Source organism: Pan paniscus, chromosome 11 (genome assembly GCF_029289425.2).
Source record: "Pan paniscus chromosome 11, NHGRI_mPanPan1-v2.0_pri, whole genome shotgun sequence".
NCBI lineage: Eukaryota > Metazoa > Chordata > Mammalia > Primates > Hominidae > Pan > Pan paniscus.
In genome coordinates, this window is record NC_073260.2 from 89572274 (window position 1) to 89586440 (window position 14167).

At 40.1% G+C, this 14167-nt stretch overlaps 1 pseudogene; it reads right to left on the reverse strand.

Moving 5' to 3' along the window:
* Positions 1 to 7915: 7915 nt before the first annotated feature.
* On the reverse strand, positions 7916 to 11023 carry LOC100978113 (pre-mRNA-splicing factor SYF2-like; annotated as a pseudogene).
* Positions 11024 to 14167: the final 3144 nt, after the last annotated feature.

Sequence of the window (14167 nt, forward strand, 5' to 3'; positions counted from 1 at the left end):
GAATACTATGCAGCCATAAGAAGGAATGAGATCATGTCCTTTGCAGGGACATGGATGGAGCTGGAAGCTGTTAATCCTCAGCAAACTAACGCAGGAACAGAAAACCAAACACTGCATGTTCTCACTTATAAGTGGGAGCTGAACAGTGAAAACACATGGACACATGAGAGGAACAACACACACTGGGGCTTCTCAGTGGGAGGGAGAGCATCAGGAAGAATAGCTAATGGATGCTGGACTTAGTACCAAGGCAATGGGTTGATCTGTGAAGCAAACCACCATGGCACATGTTTACATATATAATGAACCTGCACATCCTGCACATGTACCTCAGAACTTAAAAGTCGAAGGAAATCAAAAACAAAAACAAATAGTTAACAAGAAAATAAGTTTATTTTTGTTGCTTTTTGTTTGTTTCTTTGTTTGTGATAAAGTCTCGCTCTGGCACCCCTGCTGGAGTGTAGTGGCATGATCACGGCTCACTGCAACCTGCAACCTCTGCCTCCCAGGTTCAAGTGATTCTTGTGCCTCAGCCTCCCAAGTAGCTGGGATTACAGGCATGCACCACTATGGCCTAGCTCATTTTTGTGTTTTTAGTAGAGGTGGTGTTTTGCCATGTTGGCCAGGCTGGTCTCAAACTCCTGGCCTCAAGCGATCCTCTCACTTCAGCCTCCCAAAGTGCTGGGATTACAGGCATGAGCCACTGGGCTGGCCATCAGGGAAATAACTTTAAATGATAGCTATCACAGTTTTCATAAGTAATCTGGGTAAACTATTTTTAAAAATTAATTAGGTAAATGTAATGGAATAAATGCTTATAAATAATCTTATCATATAATTTAAAATCTAAAGTTATATGAAGTTAAATAATAGATATTCATTAAATGTCTGGGTCATTTCCTTTTAAAAAAGTTATAGGAAAACATTTTTCTAAAAAAAGAAATGTGTTCTTATTTAAAGGAAAATAATTTTTGTCTAATTCCAAGGTTATTTAAAAGTTATTTATGAAACAAGATAAAGGTAGTCAGTAAATACGAGCAATGTAAAGAAAGTTACAAATATAAAGAGTTGTTTTTGGCAAGAAAGGTTAAAAGGAAAATAATTTTATGTAAGAAAGAATCTCGTGTGGTAAAATTTTGTCGTGAAATAAAATGACTGGTTATTTAAGAAAGAGGGATGTCTAGGATAAAACAGGAAGTCCAAGCATGTTGTAAATGATTTGTATCAAGTTGTCTGTAATTAAAGGGAAACTATTTATAATACTTTTTCTAGAGATTGGGTTGTGATCTAAAAAAAACAAACACTAAAGAATTGGTTAGAACAGCAAAATTTTCTTAAGGTATTGATTTACTCTTAATAAAATTACAAGAGATTTTAATTTTTTTTTTTAGCCCAAAGTTCAACTTTTATTACATTTTGCTGTTTTCAGCTTTCTCTCCCCTTTTAAAAGGCCTGAAATAATAACTCTCCTTCAACTCATTTTCAGCTCCTGTAAGTTTTTCTCCCCTCAGGTTCTAATTGTTTGTTGTGGCCTGATGCTAAAAATGTTTTATCTTTAAGGTCTAAAGGAAATGTTTTCTTCTAACATAGTATCCTGTGCTCTTGGCTTTAAATTGTTCTATGAATCTGAAAATTTTTACTTGTGACCCAGGAAACATTCTTCCTATGTCTAATTCAAGTACTATTTTCATTAGTTTTGACTTGCAGATTATCTAAATGGATTCCCCATAGGGAACAGAAATTACACTGCAGAAGGTCTTTGCTTTTGCCTTTTGGTAACTGGCCTAACAAACAGATTTTATGTTTTATTGAAATAATTCCTATATCATTACTATTAAGTTTTGGTTTGCTTAGAAAAAACTGAAAAAACATTCTAAATTAAGGTTATTGCATCTGTGTAACTTTCTGTATGTGCTTTTCAAGTTTTTGTGCCATTCAATTACAGGGTTTGACTCTTGAGTCTAAAAAGGACACTAAGTCCTGCTCAATCTAAAATACTGACAGCAGTTAAAGCCTCATCTTCAGACCTGGTAGAAGATGCCAATCAAAATAAACTGCTTTCATGAGACACAGGGCCAGAAATTAAAAGTATTTGACCTCCCAAGGCTCAGGGACTATTGTGGAAGAGCTGGGTGCATGAGATTGTAAGGGCTGATGTTGAGAGATTAAATTAGTTTGGTTCTCTATAAACCTAACCATTAATGTCAAAGGCGCACTGATGCAAAACCAGCATATGGCTGGTTTTTGAGCATTTTCTTAGAGCATTAGCACACTCCTTTAAAAAAGGTTATACAGGTTATAGAAAGGTTTATGGAAATTATATCTTACGGTCAAATGACTAAAATTTAGTAGATTTTGCTTATAATTTTTTTTTTGAGACAGAGTCTTGCTCTGTTGCCCAGGTTGGAGTGCGGTGGCACAATCTCAACTCACTGCAACCTCTGCCTCCTGGGTTCAAGCAATTCTTCTGCCTCAGCCTCCCAAGTAGCTGGGACTACAGGCACATGCCACCACACCTGGGTAATTTTTGTATTTTTAGTAGAGACAGGGTTTCACCATGTTGGCCAGGCTGGTCTTGAACTCCTGACCTCAAGTGATCCACCTGCCTTGGCCTCCCAAAGTGCTGGGATTACAGGCATGAGCCACCATGCCCAGCCTATTTATAAAATTTTGAGAGATTTAGTTGTTCTTATGCTGTCTTTATTAGGGCTTATTGTTTAGGAAAGTAAGTCTCTTTTCTCAAAGAATAAAAGTTTTTTCCTTTTTGAAATCTTTGAGTTATCATTTTGGCTAAAAAAAGAATTATTTTATAATATTTTACCATGATCCTATTTTGTGATATCAAGTGTTATATTTGACAGACTTTCCAAAATCAAATTCTAACTTTGCTTCCCTTAATTTTTTTTGATATTAGGTCCCCTGAAGTGCAAAAAAGACATATTTGGCTTATTTGATATAAAATCATATAGGAAGTTTTATCAAATATGAAATGGTATTTACCATTTTTCAGATTCCTGTGATTGGGATTAGTCTTTTTTTTTTTTTTTTTTTTTTTGAGATGGAGTCTCGTCCTGTTGCCCAGGCTGGAGTGCAGTGGCACGATCTCAGCTCACTGCAACCTCCGCCTCCTGGATTCAAGCGATTCTTCTGCCCCAGCCTCCCAAGTAGCTGGGATTACAGGCACGTGACACCACGCCTGGCTAATTTTTGTGTTTTTAGTAGAGATGGGGTTTCACCATGTTGGTCAGGCTGGTCTCGAACTCCTGACCTTGTGATCCACCCACCTCGGCCTCCCAAAGTGCTGGGATTACAGGCATGAGCCACCACGCCTGGCCTCAGATGAGTCTTAGTACATGTTGTCAGTAGTAATTATGCTTATCATGTAAAATTGTTGTATGCCACAGAAGTAACTAAATTTCCTTGTCAGTCATGTCTAACTGTGACTGTTCTAAGAGTTTTGTCATCCACAGTTGTTTTACTTTTATCCTTTTTTTTTTCTGAGAAAGAGTCATACTCTGTCACCCAGGCTGGAGTGCAGTGGTGCAATCTTGGCTCAATGCAATCTCTGCCTCCTGAATTCAAGTGATTCTTCCACCTCAGCCTCCCAAGTAGCTGGGATTACAGGTGCATGCCACCATGCCCAGCTAATTTTTGTATTTTTAGTAAAGACAGGGTTTTGCCATGTTGGCCAGGTTAATCTCAAACTCCTGACCTCAAGTGATCCACCCACCTCAGCTTTCCAAAGTGCTGGGATTACAGACATGAGCCACTGCGCCCAGCCTACTTTTATCCTTTTCAAAAGGTGATTTTATAAATAGCTATATGACTCTGACAGGTGCTTTTGAATGCAGGTTTCTGATAACTTGGGAGATTGTGACACTAGAATAGAGGAGAAACATCTAAGACTCCTGTAGACAGTTAATGTGTTCATAAACATTGAGCAGAACCGGAATTAATTACATGGACTAAACTAATGGAAAACTGAAATAATCTTTTTATGACTTTGTTTGAAACATTGGTAATTCTTTTGTTTCTGAGTCCAGAAAACCCTTTTTCTTTGAGCGATTTACAGCTTTTAACAATTGGGTAAACTAAATTCCCGTGAGCAAAATCTGAAGCATATTCCTCTACCTGAATTCTCCAGAATTTGAAAACTATTTGCAAGTATACTTAATTTATAGCAGTCTAGTTATTTGCATAAGTTCAATAAGAATCTGTTTTCTTTTGTAACAGGATACAATTGAAGACACTGGTTATTTTACCAAGGCTTTGATTGGAATGGCATACTTTCAGATATAAATCAACTGCTTTAAGGAATCAAAGTTGACTTACAGAGTCATAAAAGCCCCTTGGGAAAGCTGGCCTCATGCCTTTTCACACAGTTCCTGTACAGTTTCCTGACGTGTGGTAAGTAAAGCATGTCACTTTCTGGGCCAGCTGTGGTGCCTCATACCTGTAATCCCAGCACTTTGGGAGGCCAAGGTGGGTGGATCACTTAAGGTCAGAAGTTTGAGACCAGTTGGCCAACAGGCCAACAGAGCAAAACCCCATCTCTACTAAAAATAAAAAAATGAGTTGGGCATGGTGTTATGTGCATGTAATTCCAGCTATTTGGGAGGCTGAGGCACGAGAATCACTTGAACCTGGGTGGCAGAGGTTGCAGTGAGCCGATATTGCACCATTGCACTCCAGCCTGGGTGACAGAGTGAGACTTTGTCTCAAAAAAAAAAAAAAAGTCACTTTCTGATAGGCCCAGGAGACTCAAATTATCTTGGGAATTCACCCAATTAATACAAGTATCTGCAGGCACAGGCTAGGCTCGAGGCATTGAAGTCTAATCTGAAATTTCTTATGGAATAAAGTTCCAGCAAAGCCAGTTTTTTTTTTTTTTAAAGAGCCTATATGGCAAATAATTTTTTCTTTTTTGAGACAGAATCTTTCTCTGTTGCCCAGGCTGGAGTACAGTGGCACGATCTGGGCTCACTGCAACTTCTGCCTCTGAGATTCAAGTGATTCTCATGCCTCAGCCTCCTGAATAGTTGGACTACAGGCATGTGCCACCATGCCTGGCTAATTTTTGTATTTTTAGTGGAGATGGGTTTTCTCCCTGTTGCCCAGGCTGGTCTTGAACTTCTGGCCTCAAGTGAGCCACCTGTTTCAGCCTCCCAAAGTGCTGGGATTACAGATGTGAGCCACTGCGCCCAGCCAGCACATAATTATTCTTGCTGACTTCATGCAAATACACAGGCCAAGTATAATAAGACTAACACTTATTTTATGCATAAATTTGTCCTATGATTTGTGTTTAGTGAAAATGGGGACTGGAGAGAGAAAAATTATTTTTCAAAGTGAACTATAGTGTACCTGTTATTAGATTCTAGTCTTGCCTAATATTTTTCAATTTTTATTATTTTCTAGTTTGGACTGAATTTAAAAATTTTGGGGGGGTACAGGTATTCAAAATAATATTTTCAATTTTTTTCTTCTTTCCTTCCTTTTTTTCCATTTTTTGTGATTTGAAATCACTAAAAATTATGCTGTGCTTTCTTAAAACCCTGTGAACTGAAGCTACACAACTTAAACTTCAGAAGAAAATAACAGCAACCTATATGCCAGCCTACTGATGTATGAACTTCAGAGAAAAATGGCTCTATCTTTTCATTTGTTTGTTGTTTTCTTTCTTTCTGTCCCTATTTTCTGTTTGTAGAACATGATACTTTACAACCTGCTAAAAATGAGCTTTTCTAATAATGTGAGACCTACCTGTCTAGAATAGATCATCCTAGCTATAAGTGATCAGAAAAACCTGAGACTGGAGACTCATTTTCTTCTAAAATGCTCTTTCTGAAAGATTTTAAAAAGAAACAGAAAAAATATGAAAGGAAAATAAATCTCGGATTCCAAAATCACTAAGCCAAGGGAAAAGTCAAGCTGGGAACTATGTCAGGCAAACCTGCCTCCCATTTTATTCCTAAATAAAACAGCTACAAAGATAAAAAAAAAAAATCTCCCTCACAATTTGCCCACAAGGAAATTTCTTGTGGGCCTCAAGATCTTTACCCTGAAACAGTTCTGTTGAATTTCACCCTGGCAATGTAAACTGATAGCTTATTTTCACAGATGTGGGACAGGAAGTCATCCCTCTGCTCACGTGAGACAACTGCATATCTGATTGCTTCCTGTGCCCTATTGTTTATGTAAAAATGCAGATACACTGAGACAGACTAAACTTTTTTTTTTCTTTTTCTTTTTCTTTTTTTTTTTTTTTTTGAGTCAGAGTCTCACCCTGTCACCCAGGCTGGAGTGCAGTGGTGCAATCTCAGCTCACTGCAACCCCTGCCTTCCAGGTTCAAGTTATTCTCCTGCCTCAGCCTCCCATATAACTGGGACTATAGGCACATGCCCTCATGCCCGGCTAATTTTTGTATTTTTAGCATAGGGGCTTCTCTATGTTGGCCAAGGCTGGTCTCAAACTCCTGAGAGTGAGAGGTCCTGAGAGATCTCGAGTGATCCACCTGCCTCAGCCTCCCAAAGTGCTGGGATTACAGGTGTGAGCTACCATGCCTGGCTCAGACTAAATTGTGTATTCAGTGAAAGGCTGATCAAGGACTCAAAAGAATGCAATCTTTTGTCTTTTATCTACCTATAACCTGGAAGCCCACCCTCACCCCCATCCCACCTTTGAGTTGTCCCACCTTTGCTGACTGAGCCAATGTATGTCTTACACATATTATGTCTCATGTCCCCCTAAAATGTATAAAACCAAGCTGTACCCCAACCACCTTGGGCACATGTCATCAGGACCTCTTGAGGCTGTGTCATGGGCGTGTCCTTAACCTTGGCAAATTAAACTTTCTAAATCGTTTGAGACCTGTCTCAGATATTTTGGGTTCATAGGTGATTCTTTTCCTGCTGGAACTGATTGTAAGCCGGTAAAAGCAGCCACGCCACTTCTTGAAGGCTTTGCTGCTTAGAAATTTCTTCCACCAGATGCCCTAGGTCTTTACTCTTAAGTTTGACCTTCTACAGAGTCCTAGAGCATGGAGACAATGCAGCCAGTTCTTTGTTTATACTAACAAGGTTTGGTCCAGTTCCTGATAAATTCTTAATTTGTATCTGAGATGTCAGCGTGGCCTTTACTGTCTATATTTCTATGAACATTTTGATCACAACCACTTAATCAATCTCTAAGAAGTTCCAAACTTTCCCTCAGGAAAAGTTTGCCCCGGCTGGTTTTGAACTCCTGGCTTCAAGTAATCCTCCCACCTTGGCCTCTCAAAGTGCTGGGATGACAGGCATAAGCCACCATTCTCAGCTGATGCCTTCCATTACTTGTTCTTGTTGAATAGCTCTGGTTAGAACTTCCATTACAATATTGAATAGCAGGGCATCCTTTTCTTGTTCCTGATCTTAGGGGGAAAACTTTCAGTATTTCATCATTGATATCCTGCTAGCTGTGGCTTTCTCATAAATGCTTTATATCATGTTGGGAAATGGTCTCTTTATTCCTAGTTTTCTTAATTTTTATCATAAAAAGGTTAGATTTTGTTAAATACTTTTTCTGTGTCAGCTGAAATGATCATTTGGTTTTTCCCCTTCATTCTATTAATATGATGTGTTACATGGATTGATTTTCTTATGTGTAATCACCCCTGCATTCTTGGAATAAATTCCACTTGGTTATGGTGAATGATCATTTTAATTTGCTGTTGAGTTCAACCTGCTAATATTTTATTGAGGATTTTATCATCTATATTTATAAAGGATATTGGTCTGTAATTTTCTTTTCTAATGATGTCTTTATCTGCCTTTGGTATCAGGGTAATGCTAACCTCATAGAATTAGTTAGAAAGTTTTTCTCTGCTTCATTTTTTTGGAAGAGTTTAAGAAGGATTGTTGTTAATTCTTTAAATGTTTAGTAGTTGATATCTGCATCCTCATCCTAAGGGTGTCTCCAGCTATATTCATCTCATTTTTCAATTTGCTTTTCTGTCCTATCAATTTTCTCTGTGGAAGGCACATATGTTCCATGAAGAAGGCTGTTAGATGTTGTGTAGAACTCCTCTCCATATTTTTCTCTTAGTTTTTAATATATTTCTATGTCAGGTTTGATCTGCTTGGTCAACAAATGATACTGGTGTAACTGGGAAGTGGCATAGTATAAAAATCCCAGATTGGAGTTTTTCCTTTTCCTCTCCCATCTTTCTGCATCTTTTCTCATAGTCTTTGTCTGAACATTCTTTTTTTTTTCTCCTTCTTCCTGCAATTCCCATTTGAAACGAGCCTTATTAACTTCTCAGTTTGCAGGTAGTTTTAAGTCTTTTATCGTCCTCCACAACTTCTTGGCGATTTAATTTTCAAGCTTCAGTCTACTTCAGGTGCAGCTCCCAGAATTTGTGCAGTCTTGGTTCATGCTTCTGAGTGGCCAGCTCCTCAGCTGCTGCAAGAGCCTCCTTCTCCATGCTGTCCACTGACACCTTCTCAGCCATAGTCTCAGCTGTCCTATGGCAGTGCTTTTCTCCATACTCTACCCCCCAACTCCCCATTTTGATACACAGTTTTGCTGGGCATAGACTTTTTTCTCTTGTACTCTTAGTATGCCCATCCCCTGCCTTCTTGATGGCTCCTGATGACAAATCAGCTGTTAATCTTATTGAGGATCCCTTGTATGTGACAAGTCATTTTTCTCTTGCTCTTTGTCTTTGACAGTTTGATTATGTTGTGTTTAGGTGTGGATCTCTTGTTGTTTATCCTGCTTGGAGCTCATTGAGCTTTTTGGATGTGTAGATTCATCTAATTTGGGAAGTTTTCAAACATTATTTCTTCAAGTATTTATGCCTTCTCTTTCTCTTCTCTTTCTCAGGCTATTGTTATTTATTTTTATGTTCTTATACTTGAGGGTGTTCTACAGGTTTTATAGATTTTGTTCATTTTTCATCATTCTTTTTTCTTTCTGTTTCTCAAATTGGATAATCTCAGTTTCTCAAATTGGATAATCAGTGAACCTTCAAGTTCACTGATTTTCGTTCTGCCTTCTCAACTCTGCTCTTGAGCTCCTATCAAATTTTTCACTTCAGTTATTATACTTTTCAACCCCAGGGTTTCTATTTGGTTATTAAAAAATAATTTCTACCTCCTTATTGATAAGTTCTATTGAGTGAGCCATTATTTCCACACTTCTCTTAAGTTTTTTAGTCTTTTTTTTGTTGGCAACAGGTTCTTACTTTGTCATCCAGGCTGGAGCACAGTGGCTCATGGCTCATTGCAGCCTCAATCTCCTGGGCTCAAGCCATCTTCCCATCTTAGACTCCTGTGTAGCTGGGACCACAGGCAGGTACCACCATTCCCTGCTAATTATTTCATTGTATTTGTAGAGATGGGGTCTTCCCATGTCACCCAGGCTGGTCTCGAAATCCTGGCCTCAAGCAATTCACCTGCCTCAGCCTCCCAAAGCACCAGGATTACAGAGTGAGCCACTGCTTGGCCTAGACAAAGTTTTTCTTCGTTTTGTTTTGTTTTGTTTTTAACATATTTTAAATAGTAGATTTAGCTAGGCATAGTGGCTCACACCTGTAATCCTAGCACTTTGGGAGCCTGAGGTGGGGGGATTGTTGAAGCCAGGAATTTGAGAACAACCTGGACAACATAGTGAGACCTTGCCTCTATAATTTTTTTTTCAAGGTGACTTATAGTTTTTTTAGTAAATCAAATGTTTGGGCTTCCCGAGTCACTTTTTGTTGATTGCTTTTTTCCCTTCACGTGTGTATATAGGCCATTCTCTTTTTTTCTTTGCATGTCTTATAGTTGTTGAAAACTGGACATTTAGAACAGTATTTTCATGCGCGTCCATGTGAAGAGACCACCAAACAGGCTTTGTGTGAGCAACAAGGTTGTTTATTTCACCTGGGTGCAGGCAGGCTGAGTCCGAAAAGAGAGTCAGCCAAGGGAGATAGGGATGGGGCCGTTTTATAAGATTTGGGTAGGTAAAGGAAAATTACAGTCAAAGGGGGGTTGTTCTCTGGTGGGCAGGAGTGGGGGTCACAAGGTGCTCAGTAGGGGAGCTTTTGAGCCAGGAAGAGCCAGGAGAAGGAATTTCACAAGATAATGTCATCAGTTAAGGCAGGAACTGGCCATCTGGATGTGTACATGCAGGTCACAGGGGATATGATGGCTTAGCTTGGGCTCAGAGGCCTGACATTCCTGTCTTTTTATATCAATAAGAAAAATAAAACGAAATAGTGGTAAAGTGTTGGGATGGCGAAAATTTTTGGGGGTGGTATGGAGAGATAATGGGCAATGTTTCTAAGGGCTGCTTCGAGCGGGATTAGGGGCGGCATGGGAACCTAGAGTGGGAGAGATTAAGCTGAAGATTATGTGGTAAGGGGTGATATCGTGGGATTGTTAGAAGAAACATTTAGAATTATTGGTGATGACCTGGATATGGTTTTGTATGAATTGAAAAACTAAACGGAATAAGAGAAGGAGAAAAACAAGTATTAAAGGTCTAAGAATTGGGAGGACTTAGGACATCTAATTAGAGAGTGCCTAAGGAGATTCAGCATAGTCCTGCCAGCAAAGATTATTCATTTACTTTAAGAGTTAAGAGTGGCAGTTTGGGGATAGCACCAATATCAGCTGTGATGGCTTGGAGAAACAGTGTAAACTGGCAGTGTAAACAAGAGCAGGGCATGTATGAGTAGTTGAGAACAGTGAATAGGAGTATGGCTAGACAGAAGATAGTAGGGATGACAAGTTTTTTGGGGCACAGTCCAAGTTGGTCTTGTGTCTGGAATGAGACTGGGGCTTAATAAAAAGGAGCGTCTATACAAGAGCTCAAATGGGCTGTACCCTGTAGTATTCTGAGGACAGGCCTGAATTCTGAGAACGGAGAGTGGTAAAAGTATTGTCCAGTCCTTTTTAAGTTGGTGGCTGAGTTTGGTGAGGTTTTAAAAGACCATTAGTCCGTTCTACCTTTCCTGAAGACTGAGGACTGTAAGGGATATAAAGGTTTCACTGAATACTAAGAGCCTGAAAAAATGCTTGACTGATTTGACTAATAAAGGCCAGTCTGCTATTGGACTGTATAGAGATGGGAAGGCCAAACCGAGGAATTATGTCTGACAGAAGGGAAGAAATGACAGCGGTGGCCTTCTCAGACCTTGTAGGAAAGGCCTTTATTTATCCAGTGAAAGTGTCTACTTAGACTAAGAGGTATTTTTGTTTTCTGACTCGGGGCATGTTGAGTAAAGCCAATTTGCCAGTCCTGGGCAGGGGCAAATCTCCGAGCTTGATGTGTAGGGAAGGGAGGGGGCCTGAATAATCCTTGAGGAGTAGTAGAATAGCAGATGGAACACTGAGAAGTTATTTCCTTGAGGATAGATTTCCATGATGGAAAGGAAATGAGAGGTTCTAAGAAGTGGGCTAGTGGCTGGTACTATAGCATAGCCTGCCTTTGCTGGTGTGTGGCCATTAGGCCTGGTGGAACTGCCATCAATAAACCAAGTGTGATCAGGGTGAGGAACAGGAAAGAAGGAAATATGGGGAAATGGGGTGAATGTCAGGTGGATCAGAGAGATACAGTCATAGGGGACAGGTGTGGTATCAGGAATAATGTGGGAGGCCGGATTGAAGTCCGGGCCAGGAACAATGGTAATTGTGGGAGACTTGGTGCAGAGCTGAGTTCAATTCCTGGGTATCCTTTTTGACTTTCTGTCTCATTGATCTGTCTAATGTTGACAGTGGGGTGTTAAAGTCTCCCATTATTAATGTGTGGGAGTCTAAGTCTCTTTGTAGGTCACTCAGGACTTGCTTTATGAATCTGGGTGCTTCCGTATTGGGTGCATATATATTTAGGATAGTTAGCTCTTCTTGTTGAATTGATCCCTTTACCATTATGTAATGGCCTTCTTTGTCTCTTTTGATCTTTGTTGGTTTAAAGTCTGTTTTATCAGAGACTAGGATTGCAACCCCTGCCTTTTTTTGTTTTCCATTTGCTTGGTAGATCTTCCTCCATCCTTTTATTTTGAGCCTATGTGTGTCTCTGCACGTGAGATGGGTTTCCTGAATACAGCACACTGATGGATCTTGACTCTTTATCCAGTTTGCCAGTCTGTGTCTTTTAATTGGAGAATTTAGTCCATTTATATTTAAAGTTAATATTGTTATGTGTGAATTTGATCCTGTCATTATGATGTTAGCTGGTGATTTTGCTCATTAGTTGATGCAGTTTCTTCCTAGTCTTGATGGTCTTTACATTTTGGCATGATTTTGCAGTGGCTGGTACCGGTTGTTCCTTTCCATGTCTAGCACTTCCTTCAGGAGCTCTTTTAGGGCAGGCCTAGTGGTGACAAAATCGGTCAGCATTTGCTTGTCTGTAAAGTATTTTATTTCTCCTTCACTTATGAAGCTTAGTTTGGCTGGATATGAAATTCTGGGTTGAAAATTCTTTTCTTTAAGAATGTTGAATATTGGCCCCCACTCTCTTCTGGCTTGTAGAGTTTCTGCCAAGAGATCCGCTGTTAGTCTGATGGGCTTCCCTTTGAGGGTAACCCGACCTTTCTCTCTGGCTGCCCTTAACATTTTTTCCTTCATTTCAACTTTGGTGAATCTGACAATTATGTGTCTTGGAGTTGCTCTTCTCGAGGAGTATCTTTGTGGCGTTCTCTGTATTTCCTGAATCTGAACATTGGCCTGCCTTGCTAGATTGGGGAAGTTCTCCTGGATAATATCCTGCAGAGTGTTTTCCAACTTGGTTCCATTCTCCCCATCACTTTCAGGTACACCAATCAGCCGTAGATTTGGTCTTTTCACATAGTCCCATATTCCTTGGAGGCTTTGCTCATTTCTTTTTATTCTTTTTTCTCTAAACTTCCCTTCTCGCTTCATTTCATTCATTTCATCTTCCATCACTGATACCCTTTCTTCCAGTTGATCGCATCGGCTCCTGAGGCTTCTGCATTCTTCATGTAGTTCTCGAGCCTTGGTTTTCAGCTCCATCAGCTCCTTTAAGCACTTCTCTGTATTGGTTATTCTAGTTATACATTCTTCTAAATTTTTTTCAAAGTTTTCAACTTCTTTGCCTTTGGTTTGAATGTCCTCCCGTAGCTCAGAGTAATTTGATCGTCTGAAGCCTTCTTCTCTCAGCTCGTCAAAGTCATTCTCCATCCAGCTTTGTTCTGTTGCTGTTGAGGAACTGCGTTCCTTTGGAGGAGGAGAGACGCTCTGCGTTTTAGAGTTTCCAGTTTTTCTGTTGTTTTTTCCCCATCTTTGTGGTTTTATCTACTTTTGGTCTTTGATGATGGTGATGTACAGATGGGTTTTCGGTGTGGATGTCCTTTCTGTTTGTTAGTTTTCCTTCTAACAGACAGGACCCTCAGCTGCAGGTCTGTTGGAATACCCTGCTGTGTGAGGTGTCAGTGTGCCCCTGCTGGGGGGTGCCTCCCAGTTAGGCTGCTCAGGGGTCAGGGACCCACTTGAGGAGGCAGTCTGCTGGTTCTCAGATCTCCAGCTGCATGCTGGGAGAACCACTGCTCTCTTCAAAGCTGTCAGACAGGGACATTTAAGTCTGCAGAGGTTACTGCTGTCTTTTTGTTTGTCAATTGTGGGAGACTTAACAAAGAGTGAGTACAGCTGAAGGAGCCGGGGAGCAGAAAATATATGTGTCAGGTGTGAAGAAGAAAATAGATTTTGGAAGTTATGAGAACTGTAGAGAGTGAGTTGAGCATAGTTTGTTATATTAAGGGCCTCTAAAGTATTAGGGCGGCAGCAGCCACTGCACAGAGACATGATGGCCAGCCTAAAACAGTAAGGTGAAGTTGTTTGGACGAAAAGGCTACAGGACGTGATCCTGGTCCTTGTGTAAGAATTCTGACTGCACAGCCCTGCACTTCAGCTGTGGGTAATGAAAAGGGTTGGGATGAGTCAGGGAGAGCTGGGGTGAGGGCAGTCTCTAAAGCTGTCTTCAAGGAATGGAAAGAGGAGTGGGGAAAGGATTTAGAATCTATGGGTCAGCTAGGTTTCTTTTTGTGAGTTTATATAATTTTTTTGTTAGGATGGCAAAACCAGGTATCTAAAGTCAAAAGTATCTAACTATGCCTAGGAAGGAAAGGAGTTGTTGTTTTGTAGAAGGTGTTGGGGTTTGAGAGATCAGCTGGACATGATCAGCAGG